Genomic DNA, 20,918 nt, shown 5'->3' with positions numbered 1-20,918 from the left:
TGTAATTATTTATGTCATTCCAGCTACATGGCCAGTGCATATTTTATTGCACTTAATAGTGATAAGCACATAAAGGCTGCAATCCTTGTACTACAAATAGAAACTCTGAATTGACTTAGCCTATCTCAGTATGTGTAGCCAAGTTTGCATCTCACCAGAAATTTGTTTACCATTTGGCTTGGACACATCAAGAAGCTCCTGGAGCATTGCTGCTAAGTTTTGTTATTCTGTCTTCTGTCTACTGTGACTGAGACGAATGTCTGGCCATAAGCAATTCTGTGATGGCAATGAATGGGCCACAAGCAAATTCTCCAGTAGGTGTTCCCCCAAAAGTTGTTTATATGACTTTGTTGTCATGGACCTTATTGTTATCTTCCATCTAGTTGGACAAGACAGTAATTTCCTAGGGAAAATAAGGTCCTTTGATTGCCCTCTGCCTCCTTCTATTGAAAGTAAAAATCTTCAATATCCAGATGCATAGAAATGAATTTTCACATGGAAAACTTTTAAGTTTGAAAAAGAAAAAATTTACTTTAATACATAAATCTGAGTCCACCTTGAATTTTTTTTTACAAAGAATATAAGGTGTATAATACTCCTATTTTCAAATTTACTTGGCTGTGTATATACACCTGTAACTTTTAGTGTCTTTTGGCCCTGCACACCTAAGACTAAAAATATATACAATGCATGGGGCTAGGAGATAGCTTGGTACACAAAGCACTTGCTTTACATGTGTGTGGACTTGAGTTTGAATCCCCAGGCCCACATAAAGCAGAAGACAGGAGCACACATTTCCAATCTCAGTACTTCTACAGTGAAATGGGAGGTGGTGAGAGGAGAATTCCCTGCAAGATCATCAGCTAGCATAGTGTATGTAACAAATCAGCAAAGGACAAAGATACACAGCCTTAAAACCAGTTGAGAGACTAGGACCAACACCCGAGGCTGTGCTTTGACCTTCACATAAACACCATAGCATGAATATGCCCTCACATACATCATACACATATACACATAATATGTACACACACACATATACACAGATGCATATACACACAGATGCACACAAATAAACAGAGAGAGAGAGAGAGAGAGAGAGAGAGAGAGAGAGAGAGAGAGAGAGAGAGAGAGAGATGTAATGCACAGCAGAGCAGTATGCCAGCATATTTTTCCACCTCAATAAACTTCTAGGACAGTGGTTCTCAGTCTGTGGGTCATGACCTCTTTGGGAGTGTTGAATGGTCCTTTCACGTATCAGAGATCCTGCATATCAGATATTTACATTATGATTCATAAGAGTAGCAAAATCATAGTTATGATGTAGCAGCGAAAATAATTTTATGGTTGGGGGTCAACACAACACGAGGAACAACATGGGGTGAGAGCATTAGGAAGTTTGAGAGCCACTGTTTTAAGAGAAGGACGCAGGTTATACAAGGAATAGGTGATGACAGTCTTGTTCCTTAGGTCATGACTCCAGAACAATTCTTAATGGAAAAAGAACAAGATGGGGGAACAGAAAGTAAAGTGGAGACAGCCAGCCATTGTATGTATGTGGTGGGTTTAGTCTACTGAGACAAGCACAAAGAAATGAAGGAAAGAAAATAAAAGAGCCTTGTATGGCAGTAAATATCTATAATCCACACACTTGGCAGGCAAAGGAAGGAGGATTACTAGGACCTCATTTAGCTTGAAAACATTCATTTTTTCCCAGTTCCAAGGTAATTTGAAGTGTTAATGGAATAAGCGGTCAGAATAAGGCATCAGGAGTTCATAGGCTTTTCTAACTAAGAAAAGACCTTAGAAAGGACACCAGTTTATATCTGTATACAGAGGTACGGGGAGATAAGATTTTTAAGCGGTTCTACATCAAATTAATGTAGACTAACTCCAACTTCCATGTTATTATAGACAACTTGTGCAGTATAAACTTGGATAATGCCTCATCAAGGCACACAAAAATTTAGTCACCAAAAATGTAAGTATTATTAAATTCTTTGTTTTTCATTCAACTGTATTCACTTTTTATTTTATTTGTTTTTACTTGTTGTAAGGGCATATCCTAGAATTTCATGTTTCACCTCACAGTGTCTGGGTCCAATCTGTTAAAGAGGGATAGGGTATAATCTCTCTGCAAAGAGGACCTGCTAACAAACGAAGCTCAGGGTGCTAGAAAGTGTCTTTTTTGTTGCCCAGTGCTCTAAGAAAACATACATTGCTTTCTTGGTACATCTCTACTTAGATAATCCTTCTGCTGTTCAACACTACCACTTTTGAGGAGCTGAGGGGACAGTGTACTTTGGGTAGTACAGTTATTATCTACTAGACAGCAGAGTGGATTGTGTGCATACAAACATATCAAGAGACAGATTACCTTTGTACTTAAAATGAGGACTCATCTGGTGATCTCTTTTATAGAACTTTAAACTTATTTTGAAGACCAAGCAAATCACCATGGTTTAAAAAGTACCTTTTAAAAGGTATATGTAATGCCCATCTGGATTCCCCCATCTGTTGAGCCAGCAGACCTTAGAACATTCCTAGAGCATCCAAATTCACTCTACTTTTCTTTAAACAGATTAAACACAACCAAGGAGACAGTTTTCCAACATTTAAAAAAATAATCTCAAACATTTCTAAAGAAGTAATTAGTAGCAGCATGCTAGATCTTGCATATACATCTTTGAGATTTATGACTGACTACATGCAAATGAAATGGATAACATCTAAATACATGATATTTCATTTCTAATTATTTGAAGGAAAAGTATAAAATTTGACTATATGAGAACAATACTCCCCTAAAGGCAAAATTTACTGTTAAAAGAGAGAAAAGAGGTATTGGGGGTGGGTGTCTGACTAGGAAAAGTATTCAAACACAGTGTTAACTAAAGTAGCTACTCAGAGATCAAACATTTGTCTAAGAGCAAGAAAAACACAGAACCTTAACTGACCCTGTTTCTGTTCCTGACATCCCCTGCAAACAAGATCAGGTTTTGTCCAAGACCATGAAGTTGAACAAGCAAGATAAAGAGCAGAAACTATTTAAAAACATAATTGAGTGCCCCGGAAATATCACACTCAAAAGTCAGCTTTGGTCTGAGGCTATTCCTCCATCTAGGGAAAACATGAGCATAAAATCCAGCTGGGTTTTATTTCAGATTTCAGCATCTGTCTCTTAAGGAACTTACTTTTTCAGGGTCCAGAGTTCTTAGCCAGGGCAGACCTGAGATAGTCACTGCTCAGAGCTACTGCAGCTGCTCTTTCATGTCTTCATGTTTGTGAAAGCTTACTCTTGTTACTGGGATGTTGACTTTTTTTTTTTTCCTTCCAAACCTCAATCTCTGAGAATACCTCAACACAAGCAGACAATCATGTATTTTAACTCTCTTCTTTCTCATCATTCTACTGAACCAAATCAAATGAGAACTACTCCATGAGACACTTGCGTGCTTCACAGGCTATGGTTTCTCCTCTGCCTTGAGACTTACTGCTTGTTCAGCCAAACTGTATTTCTACTGTGAAAATTATGGCCTTTCACTCACTATGGAAAATATATTTCTGTTTTTTGGCTACTAGTGGCTTCAAACTCATGTTAGTCTATACCAACACTGGCCCTTGGTGCCAGTCATTCACAACTTTCATTCAAAATCATTTTTATAATTGTTCACTTATTCTGCTTTTAATCCAATAAAAAGTGTGATCTTTCTATCATCTATGTATGTTTGTATGTATGTATCTATCTATCTATCTATCTATCTATCTATTTATTTATCTATCTATCTAGGTTATGGAAACTCACATATAAAAATATTCCACAAAGCCTTCCCCACAATGATAACAATCTTTAATTTCACTGAGACAATGTTTATTTGAAAGAAACCATGCAGACACTATTAACTATATTAAATCATAATAGCATTCATTTTGTGTGAATAACAGATTAATTTATCTTGTGTGAATAACAGATACTAACTTGATAGATTGCACTCGAGAATATATTTAAAAAATGGGCCTATTTTGAAGAGGATTGCTTTTGCTTATAAAAAAATCACCAGCTTTTAAAGTGGTACATTAAACAGTAGCTAAACCAAGGTACTAAATTACACTATGTAGTTTATATTCATAAATATTTCAGATTTTTACATTCTTTTGCAAAGTTTCTAAACACTTTCTACTGATACAAAACAACTAACCAACAATAGTTAAAAAAAAAATGAAACTTTCCTGTTTGTATGTTTCCTAGTGGCAGCAGAGAGCAAAAATAACCTACCTTAAAGTTTGGAAATACAGAAACCTGCTTCTCTAATACAGATGTGCCTGTACAATGATCTCATCACACACACACACACACACACACACACACACACACACACACACACACACACACATTAGACTTATATTTTTCTTGCAGGGTTAAAAAAGAAGATTAAGAAATACTCTGTATATAACACACCCTTACTCCTAAATTAAAAATAAAGTCAATTATTTTTAACTTCCAGAAAAGTATTCTGGAAAGAGCATGATTTGCTTGGTATGAGTCAATTATCTAAGATTTGACAGAAACAGCAAGCGCTAAACAGGTAACACTGTCTCAACAGCTTCATTCAAAAAAAAAAAAAAAGAGCAAGGAACAGAAAATGGAACACGGCTTGCAAAGTCGCCTTCACATGGAGCAGTAGGGAGAGGGTTCGGGGAAGAACCTGGTACTTACAGACTGTAAAGTAAAACGTCCCAGTTCGTCTTACATGTTACAGCAAATCAGAGATTTCAGCTCTCAGCGAGTTTCTGCTTCCACTACACTGATCATCCACGCAGAACAGGCCCTTATGGATTGGTTAGGCAGCTGGGAGATAATGGGACCATATTCTCAGCTGGGACTGGAGCTGCTGAGCGGCTCTCTGCTGCGCGCTGCGTGGCTCTCTGCCAGCATTAATCAAGGAGGACCCAGCTCCGTGGTTGTGCTCCCCAAAGGATCGACGTAATTAGCGCATGAATCAAAGATGCACACCGGGAGAATCACATACATCTATAACCGGTCTCTCACATCAAACCTGATTAGGAAATCAAGTTGGTTCTCAGATCAAATATGTTCAACCTTTCAGAAAGACACGGAGACAGCGCACAGCTGTCTGTAGATTTGCTGGGAGGGGTGGAGATTAAGGCTTCTTTCCCAGTGGGCAATTTATGTAATTCCTCAACTGCGGAATATAATTGCACTGGTTGTTTGCTACATATGGTGGGTTTGCCCTACGATGATTTGGTTTGTCTGTTCCGGTTTCCCAGCATCTCCCAGGCTGCAGTGTTATTTTCCCTACGGATTTGATGCAATGTGTTTGTGTGTTTTCTTTTCAAGTTTAGTCTATGTAAAGACAGGTTGGATTAAATCCGTTCCCAATGGATGGTTTCCACATCTAAATGTGTTTCTCCAGTGACTAAGGAACAGGATGTTCAAGCAGAGGGTCCGGCAGGCAGGCAGGCTTCTTGAGATCACTAGGAGTCTAAAGGAGCTGCTAATGTAGACTCGTGTTTTATTTCATCTGCATGGTAAAACATCCCCAGGGGTTCCAAGCTAGAAGTTTACAGACTGGCTTGCTTTGGCAATAGGGAGATTTTAGAATCTGAATATGAGTATTTTTAGAAGGGACACATTTCCTATACTTTATTAAAATTCTGCCACTCTTGATGATGCCTGTGTAGGCTACTTTCTGGCCCTTGAAGACATTTATCTAAATTTAACCGAACTCTGTGTTTGGGATATAAACATTTCCTTTTGAAAACATGTGTCATTTCTTAAAAAACAAACAAACAAAAAAAAAAAAAAAAAAAAAAAAACTAATGTCCCTGCAAGATTGAAGTCCCACCACATGCCAACTACCTGTAGTTCAAGAGCTTCTGGGAGAAGGGAAAACATTTAGGAAGACACACATTTGAATTATGATATTCATTTTACTGGGAAAACACAGGTGATCTACAGTATGACACTTCCATTCTGTGGCTTGGTTTCCTTACAGCACATGCCTATACCTCTCACAATGGACCCGAGTAGGAAATCATGCTGGATCTCAGATCAAACGTGTTCATCTTTTCAGAATAACACATAGACAGTGCACATCTCTCTACATAGTAAAAGATATTGGTCCAGGCCTCTGAGGACTCTGGACACAGCATTCTAATATTGTTCTAAGAACTAAAAAGTGGGTCTCCCAGTCGAAGGTGGTGTTACAATACTCTGGAGGCTGAGGCAGGAGGATCACCATTAGTTCAATGCTAGACTAGGCTTGTTTTCCTTGCCCCAAACTTGAAAATGCTGACCACTGTTACCACAGGGGGTCCAGGACCCATTGTCTGCTAAGCTGTGATTTCCATTTCCAGGACTTAAGACACTGAAAGCTGCAGATTCTGCAGATTGTGTGGCAGGATAAACAGAAGTCAGGCTGCGAGGAAAACAGCTGTAACTATCAAAGTCTGCTCAAGAATGAAACATCCGGGTGAAGGCTCAAAGTTTGTCTTCATTGTGTCAGTGACCAGAACTCTGTGCTCTTGTGGGTAGAGTCCTGCTATATTTAACCTAAGAGGTTTTTATTTCCTTTCTCCTGCTTTCAAGGATCAGACCCAGGTCAGGTGGCCTACCACTGAGCTACACCAGCAGCAGATTTCACTTGAATTGTCCCAGCTTCTCTTCTAATACTAACTAAAAGTAGAAAGGTGGCCATCTTCATTGCTAGTTCGTCTCCCATGGAAAATACTCATGCTCTAATTCACCACAAGCCAATCTGTCTTTGGGCTTTGATGCTCATCGCAGACAACAAGTGACAGGTGCATCATCACTCTGATAATTCTATTAAGAACCAGATAAGCAGCTCTCCTACCTGATACCTGACTCGGAAAAGATGTGTGCTCCCAGGCACTCCAGCATCCTTACCAATTCTAGCACTGTGAACCTGATGCTAGTTAGTTGTAACAAAGCCCTGTGTCAGAAACAACGAGGCTGGAATCAAACTCTGCTAATATTATCCTAAATTTAATTACTTCATATTGGTGCAACATGTATTTGCAAGTATTTCCAACTCAATTTCTGTAAGTCAACCTACCTCTTTTATTCTTTGGGTGTTGCAATTTGCGAATATTGTAAAAATGACTGGTACAAATTTCACATTTGTTATTTTTATCAGGATCATCATTATTGAGACTTTAACACATCTACTTACGCAGCTCATGTGAGGTGCTGACAAAAATAGGTTAATTAAATAGCAATTGTGCTTCTCCGTCATATTAGCAAACATATTCCGGGAGCAGATGAAAAGAGGAGCAAATTAAAACACTAAAGTGTTTATTCAGTGGTACAGTTGAAATAAATAGCTTAATTGGTTTTGAGTTCCATTCACTCTTAGCCTGGCTGGTAATTACTTTGATTCATCTTTGATTATGGTATGTGATACATTCACTTTAACATCACATGGTTTGCACTTATTTTTAATGGCAGGTGATAATCTAACAGAAAATTTCCAACTACCATGAATTCTTCATACATCTCTCCCCTGAGACATAACACTTAAACTAAAAGTGGTTTAGAATAAAAGCCTAAACCAGGAATGCTCTTTGGTTTCAGGTTAAACAGATTAATATCAAAATAAATATAGCAAAGAGGGATAGGGAAATATCAAAATAATAACTACAAATAATTATTTTTGTAAAAGTAAAACAATATATCACTCTAGAATCTATTTCAAAATATATACATGGATGTATGTAGTATGTGTGTGTGTGTGTGTGTGTGTGTGTGTGTGTGTGTGTACATCTTTGCACTGAAATTGCATGATGCTGCTTTTCTGTGCACACTGAAGAGCCTGCAATTTTAACAACACTTGTCAAGGCTAATAAGAACCTGGGGAACGGGGCTCCTGAGGTCTTTTTTCTGGCCATAATACAAGATTCAGCAAGTTAAATAAAGCTCTGAGCCTCAGCAATTCTAGGGACAAAAAGAAAGTTATGGCAACAATTTCCCAACAGGTTGAGACTTAATCAATATTTTTAAATGCTTTGGAGTCTTCAGCAGTAAGTCACCAGATGTGCATACAATTGCTCATTGAAAGGGGTTATTTTTTTTTCTCTTCTTCATTTCTTTCACTAAAAGTCAGAGTCAAAAGCTGAGACAACTGTGACATTTCTCCAGCGGAGAACAGAATTTCAAAAGAAGGGAATCATTCAAAAACTGTTGTCCAGGACACTTGCTGGAATGACAATCTATGCAGCAGTGACTAAACTTTCTTTTCTAAACAGCAGTAATGAGACCAGTAAAAATACAAACAAGACATAGGTTAAAAGTCTGGATCTACATAAGAAAGTTTGTAGCCACATTCAATTCCAAAGGCTGGTCAGATTTCAGCAACAGTAACCCAAAAGGACCAAGTTCAGAAAGTTAAATTTCTCTTGAGAAGACAATACATGTAAGAAATGTCAAAATGACACTCAATTGGCCTACAATTTAATGTGTGCTATATGCCTCAGTATTTACAAGTAATTGTTCAGATATTTAGATTGACCATTGTTGATAAATCAAGTGTATTAATTTTATGTATGTGTCTCTTTATGTGTAAAGATAGGGAGAGGATGACACTGCCTTACAAATAGTATTACTTACTTTATTATAAAGACTACAAAGCATGAGCCATTTTTTTTATCATCTAAGAAATGACCAATGACCCTTACCCTAAAAAGATTCTTTTTTTTTCTTCCAACAGACACAGAAAGTTTTGAAAGACTTATTTGTGTTTGTCACAACTGGTAGTTTCGTACTTCTGGCTGCTAAATGTCTTTACAGTGCACAGAACAGTCTCCAATAGCAGAGAATCACCATTACATTAAAAATTTCCTGGTAATGAAAAGCCAACATGATGGGATTTTCAAAGGCTAAGATTTCCACAATGACTAGATGAGTGGCATTGCTCTAGACACAGCTGTAGTAGTGTACTAAACTGTTCTGCTGTCAGAGTTACTTTAGATTTTGTAGCCTTAGTAAAAAAAAAAAAAGTATGTTTTGCACAGCAAGCTAGTTCAAAACCAAAAAGGCATGATTCTGATTTATCAATGCAAACTGCAGGCCTAAGGGAACAACAATAACAAAAACAAAATAAAATCCAGAGGGAACCCTAAGCAAAATGCCCTAAATGAATCCCTAATACAGCCATCTTTATACTATCCACCCATAGAAGTAAAAACACATCTTTTTAAATTAATTCTATAAGACTTTCATACAATATATTTTGATCACATTCACCCCCTCCCTTTTCCATATCCTCTTCAATTTTCCTTCACTTCCCTATCCACTCAAGTTTGTGTTTCATGTGTTTTTTTTTTTTTTAAAACCAATTGAGTCCAATTTGTGCCCCACATATGCCTTGGCTGTGTGAGAATCTCCTGGATTATAGACAACCTATCAGAAGTTACACTCATAAAGAAAACTGACTCTCCCTTTCCCAACAGCTCCTCACGTAGTGGGGAGACTTCATATCCACTCCCATCCTTCATACTGGTATTTTGTCTGACTTCAACTTAAACAAGTCTTATGCAGTCACTATAAATTCATATGTGCAACTGTCTTGTTATGTCCACAAAACACATTTTCCTTGTAGTTATCCACTGTTTCTGGCTCTTATACTCTTTCTGCCCCATCTTCTGCAAGGATCCTTCAACCATGCCAGAAGGGGTCCTATGCTGGACTGATCATTCTGCAGTCTCTTATTCCCTGCATCTAGACCAGTTGCATATCTCTGATGAGATTTGAGAGATGTAAAAATTCACCTGCAGTCATAAGGCTATGTCATTAGGAATTGTTTTAATACCATGTCATTTAGCAGAATAATAGTATTAGGTTCTACCCTAGGGTCTATGACCTATATAGCCACAAGTTTTCTACCCTGATAACAACGTCTTTTATGGGATTCAACTTGTGGAGTGGACCCTAAATCTGATTAGAAACTGGTTGGTTATTCCTAAGACATTTGTACCTCTATTTCACCAATAGGCATACCTTGCCTGGCCTGACATTATTGTAGCTTGCAAGGTTCACATCTAGGTAAGACAGATGATTTTTTCTCCTTTGCTGATATACATTGTACCTTTTGGCACCATGAAAACTAGCCAGTAAGTATGGGACTTCTAGGTATGTACTCTCTAGATTTGTTATATTGTACAACTAAGTATGGGGTCTTTTGATGTCAAAGTTCTGGAGGGCAAACAAGAACTCTGGCAATAACCTGTAATGTTTGAGAGTCAATGGGACCTCACTAGCTAACAGTTCCAAAAGAGATAACCCATTCATAGCACTGTGAGTTTTTATGTGTTAGCCTATTGTATCTGATATAGGCATTGTTGTGACAATATTGGGCAAATCTATAGAAATAGTTTTCAAGCAGAGGGAAGATGAGCATTAACAAAACATATCTTAACGTCACACTAGTACACTAGTCTCTATTGCCCTCTTCTTCCTGTATCCCACCACCAACACAACAGACACGACTCATAGGCAAATTGAATTCCGTTTATGTATGTTCTTCCTGTCTCTGCCCTTATCATTAAATAGATGAGCATCATTTTCTATGCTATCTTCTCAGAATTCTCATCTTCTAAAATAACAACAATTTCAAGATAGAGTTGATATTTGGTATAAATACACTGTGATTCACTAACTTTTGCTAGGAAATCAGTTTTGCACCACCTTTGTTTATCGAGTCAACAAATATTTATTGAGCACCTACTGAATTCATTGCTGATTTAAATTATCGGGGTATGAAATGAACCTCTCAGCATCTGCTTCCCTTACAGACTTTATGCACTGCTGTTGTAGCCCTTCCATCATCCTGTCTGGCACAGAAAAGGTTTATTGCATTTCTCATCATCCACTGAGGTCTTTATTATTCATAATCAGCTGTTTCTCTAATGCGATACATCATGGATGCCTCCGATCTTGTCTGAGCTCTTTGGTCAGTTCCAGAGAGCTAGGTGCTAGGTACATGGAAGGGGCTTTTCATTTTACTCCTTGGCAACCTTTCTATAACTACAAAAAAAGCCTTGTTCAGGCTTTTATAGGAGAGGAGTCATAGCTAACTGTTGTTATTTTTAAGGGGGAACTTTCTGCCATTAGACTGATGGAGACAGAGCAAGACGACAAAGCAGATGCCCCATGATGAAGATTGACAAGAACAGAGCTGAATTCGTAGAGTTCTGTATTTATGGTTACTGCAGGGTTAGAGCACAGTGTTGATTAGAATGGGTCAAACCTATTGCTTCAAATACTGTGTGGAGAAATAAGTGTAAGACACACAGTTTTCTTTTTCTATTTGCTTTGAGAAATGGATTAATGTGCTTGTTTCCTTCATTTCATTTCCAGAAACAAAGGAAAAGGCTTGAATTTAGAACACAAGTTAAATCACACATTAAGACAGAGGTCAGGTCTCTTTCCAAGTAGACAATTGAAAAAAAAAAATGTTCCCTGAGAAACTTCTGCCTGCATTCCTACCTTTCCCTCATCTTTTATCTGTGTGCTATAGTAAATGGCAGGCAAGTGCCAACCACAGAGTTATCTTTTACTCCAGGAATGTGAAATTCATATACCTGACATGGTATAGCTGAATAAGTTCTGTTAATTTTAAAATATACAATCACTCTTATGTTAAATGACATATTTATCTAGGTCTTTGCAAATTTAAAACACACTGAAAGAAATTAAGCAAACATATTAACCTTAACATTCTTAAGCAATGCTGATCTAAACATATAAAATGTTAACAACTTTAATATTAATTTTTCATTCATTATGTGTCTCACTATTCCCTATCTACTACAATACGCATTTTTTTTTCAAATCACTTCAGAGTACACAGTAGAGATCATTAAATTTTATCTGTACACAGTTTCCGAGAATATACCAACTATTTTTTCTTCAAAAAAGCAATATTCCTCTACGTAACTATGACCCAATTACCCAAGTGAAGAAACTGAACATTGACACACAATTACACTGTTCTATACAGGTCACACTCATATATTTCACACTGAACCAGTACTGACTGCATTTTCTGGTTGGGTGTATCTTTTTCTCTGTTTCTCTGATCTAAGATCCAATTAAGGACCTTAGGGTGATTTTTTTGTTGTTGTCCTACTCTCCTGTTATAGGGGACAGCCCCTCTATTTTTATTTTCTTTATGAAATTAATAAAGAACCTAAACCAACTATTTTTATAGAATTACCCCTAACTTTTGATTGTTTCTTCATTATTATCAATAAATTATATTATGCATAAACGATTATTCAAGATTTTGGTCAATTTCACTATGTATAAATGACATGCTATATGTATTCCATTGCAGTAAGAGGTGGGCACTATCCATATGTCATATTGTTGGTGATATTAAGTTTTACCACTAGATTTTTCTGTTACAAATGTGAAGTTTGAATTTACTTTTGTAAGTAACCAATAAAGTAGGTGGGAATAAAGGATATTTAAACCACATAATTATGTTTTAACAACATTTTATTAAAATAGTTGTTACATATTTACACAGCTTCACTGAACTCATTTTCTTTATAGAGACAGAGTTTATTGTAGCCCTGGCTGGCCTTGAAATTGACATGTAGACCAGGCTTTCCTTGAACTCATAAAGATCTGCATGCTTTTGCCTCCCAAGTGCTAGAATTAGAAGTGTGTGCCACCACAAACAATTAAATTCATTTTATTATGATGTTAACAAAAAAAACTAAGTATTCTTAATCTGCCTCAATAATGTGCATAATTAATCATCTCTCAAGTTTTTCTTTGAAAGACTTCCAAGCAATCATTTTTCTCTCTTATAAAATATGACAGTAGTGGCAATGAACATTTCTGACTTATTCTCAGAATCAGAGACCAATAGTTTTATAAAGCCATTCATTAAAAATAAATGATGTGAACCAGAAAGGATGCGAGAAATACAAAAGTGTTGCTAGTTCTTCAAAGGAAAGAGGACAATGCACAGGACAGACCGTGAGTGGCCTTCCCTCTAGTGCCTTAAACTGAATAATTAGACATCCCTGTCTGTATCCATTAATGCTAAAAGTACCCCTTATCAGATCAGAATCACTTTCAGCTTTTGCAGAAGGCACTTTATGTGAAGAAGCCAAAATGCTGCTTGCAGGCATTTTAACTTGTACCATTCATTGATCTTTAAACCATTTTGTCTTGTTGTAGCATATTTCACATGTGAATGATAACAAAAAATGTAAAATGCTGGTTGGAATCTGTTCTAGATAGTGACATCAGGGTACTTGTTTCAACATAGAAATCAAAACATAACTTCCTCCCTTATAAAACCCTTCAGTGGATTCCTATTAACTACTTAATAAGTCCAAATACTACCAATTCATGTAAAATCCATTCTTGAATGACTTCTCTTGACAATTACACCCATTGTTCACAGACTTGTACTTTATATTCCTTCTGTTAATGAGGATGATTCCTTCTTCCTTGTTTCTTTTAATATCCATGAAATACAGTCTCCCCTTTGCCTGTAACATGTTCCTAGACCTAGACTTTTCATGAAGATAATCTTGCCAGCCTTTTAGAAGTACCTCTAACAAAAAAGGTTCAGAGTGAAAATGATTCAGTGGAGCAGTTTGGTATCCTAAATTACCCATACCCTGGGCAAGCTTGAACAATTATACTCCTCCTCTGTGCTTGACTTTGTAGAAAATGGGAATAATGACATTGCCTATCTTGAGCAGATGATATGGGAATTACATGAGCTAAATAATGTAAAGCTCTTAAACATGCTTTGCATACTAAACACTCAGTGAATGATAGCTGTAAGAGAGAGGAATGCAAGTCCTTTTCAAATGGTTATTTAAAATTTTCTAACACATGGAAAAGTAGAATGAGTTACACAGTGAGTGGCCATATGTGTCCTGCTCAGAGTCTACAGTCCACACTACATCCCATCTGCTATGTCATGTAAATGTTCATCCTAGGCCTCCCCATGTACAGTCCATCCATAAATCCAATAGGACTATTTTAAGATGAGGCAATCCCAAACCCATTCTATTTCCTCCCTCTCAATTCCTTCTATCCTTGAAGACAGCTCATTAATGTCTCCTTTGAATCCCCAAGATATTTAGATAAACCACACCATAATATCTGTTTGTTCCTCTATTTCTCCTTAACATCAAGACCCGCTGAAGGTAAATGGATATGCAGTGCCACTTTTGGATAACTATCAACCATCTCAGTGGTTATGCTTAATAATTGCTTCGATAGCTTACTAAGATTTGTAAAAGAGTCTTTACCTAGGATTAGTGTACTGTATATTAAGCCTTTTCCAATCATTTACTAGCCATTTGTGCTCAGATAAATCAATTCACTTAGCTAGGAAGCCTGATTGTCACATACAACAAGAAGGCAAACTTGCAGAAAAATGGTTAGCTAACTTTATTGTTTCATAGTCACCAATATACTTGCTCAAATAAACGATGAAATACATCTACATCAAATGGTATTTATGCACATGTGCAGACAAGCTGTTCTTGAAAGGAAACAAACTGCCAGAGTATAAGAAGAAAATTATGCTGATGATGGAATGCAGGTTGACATGAGCTTGGATGGCTGACTGGGATGCAGTGTTACTTGTCTTATGTCATGTGAATTCACTTTCTGGAGCTGTGGAGGAAACCATTGCTAGATGCTGAAAAAAATTATGTTTTCATTTTCCACAGTGATAAACGATGTACAGGACAGAAAATATCGAGAACTCTACCATGAGAAAGACTGGATATCAGACAACTCCATCTTCATACTGCTGTGGATATCGCTCTATATAAATAAAACACTGATGGCCAGTGACCAGACAGGAAGTATAGGCAGGAAAGGGAGAGAGGAGAATTGGGGAAACAGGAAGAAGGAGGGAAAGACACTGTAGCCACCACCAGGACAAGCAGCATGTAAAGACGCCGGTAAGCCACAAGCGATGTGGCAAAGTATAGATTTATAGAAATGGGTTAATTTAAGATATAAGAACAGTTAGCAAGAAGCCTGCCACGGCCATACAATTTATAAGTAATATAAGCGTCTGAGTGATTATTTTATACATGGATTGTGGGACTGCGGGGCTTGGTGGAATCTGGAGAGAAGCCCTCCAGCAACATCATACCCAAGTATTAAACTGTGCTGTCACTAAAATTCATGGACAAGACCTGATAGGCTAATACCCTCCATTCAATATTCAAGACACCATGTTCCAAAGATATTGATATATTAACATAAATGGTGAAAAGGTCTTTGTGAATTTGGTCTGTTTTAACATAGTGAGGTTACTCTAGATGTATGATGTGTGAATGGGTCTGAAGAAATTACAAAGAATGTTGAGGAGACAAAAGAAGGAAATTCAACAAAGAGAAAAGAAGAAAAGGAGAAAGAAGAGAGGAAAGCAGAAGGAGAGAAGCCATGCTACTTGCCACAGCAGAAGAAGCCCCAATATAAGAAGTACTCATTGCTTCTATAATGCAAAACACTTCTGAGAACCAGTGTCTAGAAAAAATGAAGATCTGCAGGTTTGTTTTAGATCTCTGGCCTTCAAAATGAGAAAATCAATAAAAATAATATTTTAATATTTTTTGGTGTTTAAAACACCAAATTAGTTGCCATTTGTTATAGCATCAATAAGAATTTAATATAGAAAAGATAACCTATCAACTTTAACCTGCTTGGGTATAAAGACCAAATTTATATCTTCTAGTCATGGTCTAGTAATCTCAATAGGGAAAGTTAGGAACTATAAAAATCCTATAAACACACTTGAGATTTAGCAGATATGAATTTAGACACTTTGTATAGGAATTTAGCTACCATTATGAGCACAAAGGTATCTCACAGGTAACCTCAAATATTTTAAGAATGCATCACACAGGGAAAACCATGGGGAGACATCCAAATTTGCAATCATTAATTGGTATAGGAAGAACTAAAAATAATAAAGCAATTTGATAGCTGGAATGAAATAGGTACTTAAGTATAGAAGTAAAATACTAGAACATAATTTTAAAAGTTCTATTTATTTACTGTGATGGAAAATAGAAGATTATATAAATCATGGTATTAGGGAATTTTATGCAGGTGGGGAAGTGTTTGATATTTTCATGGGTATAATACAAACTTGGGAAGATATATACCTGCAAAGGTTTGCTATACTATGCACTTAATATCCTATGTCTTCTATACATGAATTATCCCACAATATAAACTATTAAGAAAAAAATCAAATGAAAGATATCTAACAAAGTTAAATTCTGCTTATGAGCAATGAGGGAGTGAATAGTTCTGGGAATTTACTGAAGAAATTTCAGAATGCAAAATGTTAAGCCAAAAGAGTAAACATGCAGATAATATCTGACTGAGCATAAATGCAGGAGAGAATAAGAGTATTCAATATCTATTCAATAAGAATTCTAGAGCTAAGAATATAGGTATTTTTAAAAACTCTTTTGAATACCTTGCACATAAGCACTATATGTACACCATTCCCTCCTCTACTTTTATATAATTGTATATATAATCTTCTGAGTCTCTTTGGCCTTGTTCATATGTACATGTGTCCAGGCCTGATCACCTGGTACTGGACATCCTAGGCAGGAACTCACTCCTAAAGGGAAATAATTCTCCAGCTCTCAGAACCCATCAACCACCTGTAGCTCTTCAAGTAAGGAAGGGACAAGGTAGAATATCCTTTGTCCAAGTTGGCATGACAACTGGCAATATGCAGGTATTGTTTAGGTAACTATATTGTTGAGATTTCATGGATGCATTTTCCCTCTTTTGCCCAGAGGACACTAACTAGCAACAGGTATCCTACTCCTATGTCTCTGTCTTTTTTTTTTTTTTTACCTCTCTTGCATAATATTTTCCTGAGCTTTTGGTGTAGACATTTCATTACGGATATATCTTTTGAAGTTGAGCACCCCACAGCCTCATATTCTCTGCTGTTTAATTAGTGTGGTAGTTTGAAAATTTTTGGGTAATCACTGACTCGAAAGTAACAAGATTTTTGTTTTGTTTTGTTTTTGAGAGAAGGTTTCTCTGTGTACATTTGATGCCTGTCCTGGATCTCACTCTGTAGACCAAGCCGGCCTCGAACTCACAGAGAACTGTCTGGCTCTGCCTCCCGAATGCTGGGATTAAAGGTGTGTACCCCCGCTGCCCAGCACAAGAATGTTTTTAATAAGAATTATTTATGGGCTCAAGTAGGCTGTTTTATAATAATAGACTCAAGATATTCATAGACATCAGATGGAAAGACACTGGAAGATGTAAAAGCTGGGTATCATATCACAGAAGAAAGGATGTATGAAACTTCTTTGTGGTAGTGCGAGGAATTGAATCCAGATTAAACTAGACAAGTGCTCTCCACTGTCCTGTGTCTTCAGCAATATAAAATACACAGGTCTATTAGATCTAAATTTTAAAACCTCAATGGTTAGGTTCTATAACATTGTGTCATGGAAAGCCAGTACACAAGAATCGACCATATTAGTATTCACTAAGATTGGACATCAGGAGCAAAATTAAACATGTAAAATTATGATTTACCATCACTGCAAATGAGCTGAGATACTTAGGCACGAACTTCAGGAAAGCATGTATAGAATGTGTATATTGAAATGTAGAAAGGTTCAATAAAAGTTATATGTGTTTCTGTGTTAAAAGATATAGTACAGAAACATGCAACATCTTCACAAATGGGTCTATAGCTTTAATAATATTCCTATTAGATACCCCTCAAATTTTGAGTAAACATAATCAATGAATATTAAAGGGTATATATGTATGATAGTAAATTATTTTATACTATTACTATTTGCCAATGAACAGTATATTTTAAATTTTTTATAATGTATATGGAACTATAAACATCACAGCTAAAACATTGTTGACACAAAAGAATAATGGGGGAAGAAATGCTTTTCTCAATAATAAGGTTTAACCATATACCTACATTAATCATGAGAGTGTGGTATTGGCAGAGAGACAGAGACTAGATAAATGGCTCTACATGGAATATCTAGAAATAGAGCCACATAAATCTGTCCAAACTGTTTTTTATAGCAGTAATATTGATATGTAGTCTACGTAGAGGTGTGTGAACTGTATGTCAATAACATTGACAGTTTCATGCTTTGTAGCATATTCACACATTTGTGTGATCATCATTAGTATATAATGCAGAATAGCTGCATCACTGCAAAAAGAAAGTCTACACTTAGTAGTAGTTAAAATGACTTTTCAAAAGAGTATACAAACAATTTGACAGGTAGAGGATTCTTTTTCAACAAATATTGACAGAACAATTTGGCATCTATGATAAATGAATATCTACCTAAACTTCACACCTTATGTAAGCATTAGCTGAAGATGAATGAACTTAGATATAATGCAGTAAGTTGTAAATTTTTTAGAGAAAACATAATATTTTTGGAATGTAAGCCCAGAGAAAAGACACTTAGACATAACCATAGACCATGAAGATTAAAGGAAAAAAATTAGATATCATCAGTTTTAAAACTTACAATGTAAAATATAGCCTGTAAAGATGAAAAAACAAATTATAATCTAGACAAAATGTTTTCAAACATGTTCATCACAGGATTACTATTTATAAAATAAAAATAGCACCAAGACCAGTAATTTGCTTATTTAAATTTGAAAAATACAGATAAAGTATAAATTGTAACTCCAATAGCTATTAGAAGCATGGAAATTAAAGGTACAATGAAATATAATATGCATCAAAATAAGAATAACAATAAAAAAAATTAAATGCTGGTGAGGCTATAGAAAGCTTGTATCCAGAACCTGAAATTATTTTTGGCAGAGATCGTAAGGTGATGTTGTCTGGCAAACATTCTGTCAAACTTTAAAAATGACAAATCCAAAACTACCATCAAGCCACTGTGCTTATCTTAGGTTTGTTATCAATGCATATATATCCAGAAATAACAGTATTTTAAACGTATCTTTCAAATTCAAGCTAGTAAGGGTTCTTGTGTATTTACTTTAATATAAAATATAAATATCCAACAAGTTAGACACATAATAGAATCTCTTGTTATAATTAATTTAATGCTAACTGTTGCTTGCTGTCTTTCAATAGGGCCTTTGAAATTATTTCATCTGTTAGTTTCTTAAAGCAAATTGGTTGTAGGTGGGGTAAAGAGAACACCAGTTAAGAAATGAACACAAGGAAAGAATTCCTTCAACTCAAAGGTATTGGGTGTTGGTATCAGTCACTGTGTGAAGAGCTAGACAGTATAACAGACAGAAGTAGTTAGAAGATTCTAGCCTGAAAAAGGAGAAAGACAATGGACAAATAGTCAATAAGTAAATTCAATAATTATAGATTAAGTGCTCTGAAAGAAACAAAGTAGAATTGTAAAATGGAAATGAACAAATTTTAGCTCTTTTTAGTATCTAACAGGGCAAGAGGAGAAACAATATTCAAGTTAGAAGCACTAAACAGAAATGCTAATAGAAAACGTGTAAAGTTTTCTTTGCCTTATTGCTGGCATTACTTTACCTGACTCTTATAAGAATAAACCTTAAGACACTCAAGACTCCTCTTACTAAGGTAATTTAAGTATCTAGAAATGGGCACTTACCATATAATGAGCCACCTCATATGAAGATGCTACAGAGACAATGACTGCAGAGTTTCATTTATGTGTTCTGTATTGAGTTCATGAGGATCTCGAGTAATAAGTTAAGGATTTGATATATCACTCACTAGGAAGAAAAGGTGGATGTACTCTAATACACTTGGATTATTGAGGTGAAGAAAATGAGAACATCCTTTTAGTGCCAACACTGTCATATAATAAAAGATGTACAGAAGAAGGAAACAGTGGCTAATTATGTGTCTGCTGAAGTGGGCCAAGGGATACTCAAAGAGATGGTAAAAACCTAGTTCTGGGTGTGGCTACAATCATGTTTCTGTAGCATTTAATCAGAAAACTGAATACATCTACACTTGCTAGTGTGGATTCACTGATCCATTCCTTTCAAAGTCCAAATACAACAAAATGTACAAGGAAGGGATGATAAACCCTTTTCTGATGCCAAGTCATGTGTTTTCTCCTGTCTTTGGACATCAGAATCTCTGGGTTAAAATTTGGGATTTATATCAGCTGGAGCTCACATTTTTAAGTGTTTGGCCACTGTAATTCTCAAAATTAATTCATATATCCACATACATGTTCTTTGTTCTGTTTCTCTGAAGAACCATGGTGCATGTTGGGAAATTATCAATACTCAGATAGCATAATCCCATTTGGAGATACAATACTGGTCCTTCCTAGTCAGTTTAGATGAAGAACAAGAGAGAAGAATTTAAATATTTCTGGTGTTTCTGCTAAACCTCTACATGAAGCAAGTCCATTTTGCTCTGCCTTCCAAGTTCATAATACAGAACCTGTATCTTCAGAGATGAGTCCTAGAAACTAAAGCTGTACAATTGAACAGGAGACTACATAAGTAAATAGGATTAATTCAGAAGAAATTTATAAGCACTCTACCTCTCAACAAATCAAGGGATATTTTTAACTTTTCATGTAATAAAGTTTAGATTTATATTTGTTTCAATTTGTTAGTTACGTTTTTGTGTGTGTATGTATGTATATGCATGCACACACGTTTATGTGTTGGTATTTTCCAAATAATTTCTCCCTTATTTTTGGAGGCAAGTTCATTCACTGAATCTAACCTTGTTGCTTGAGCTGCACTGGCTATCTAGCAAATCTGAGATTTTCATATGTCAGCCTCCCAGGAATATGGATTAAATGTGTGCACATTACCCCTATTTTTTCATGGAATTTGGAGATATAAACTCATGGTTTCATGC

At 36.1% G+C, this 20,918-nt stretch overlaps 1 protein-coding gene across 6 annotated transcripts in view; it reads right to left on the bottom strand.

Moving 5' to 3' along the window:
* The window catches only part of Cntn4 (contactin 4), a 1,007,992-nt gene that overhangs the window by 567,871 nt on the left and 419,203 nt on the right, over positions 1-20,918 (bottom strand). The window contains exon 1 of one of the 6 annotated variants that reach the window (XM_076567486.1): positions 4,718-4,981. The exons of 3 other annotated variants lie outside the window; for them this stretch is intronic. The gene's annotated coding sequence lies outside the window, so the exon portion shown is untranslated. Of the gene's footprint in view, positions 1-4,673; positions 4,982-20,918 lie in introns of those variants that run through there. 2 more of the 6 variants (XM_042273732.2, XM_076567485.1) reach the window with 2 other exon arrangements.

This window comes from Peromyscus maniculatus, chromosome 3, assembly GCF_049852395.1.
Source record: "Peromyscus maniculatus bairdii isolate BWxNUB_F1_BW_parent chromosome 3, HU_Pman_BW_mat_3.1, whole genome shotgun sequence".
Lineage (NCBI taxonomy): Eukaryota > Metazoa > Chordata > Mammalia > Rodentia > Cricetidae > Peromyscus > Peromyscus maniculatus.
The sequence above is the reverse complement of the archived record's forward strand: the minus strand, read 5'-3'. Positions and strand labels throughout refer to the sequence as shown.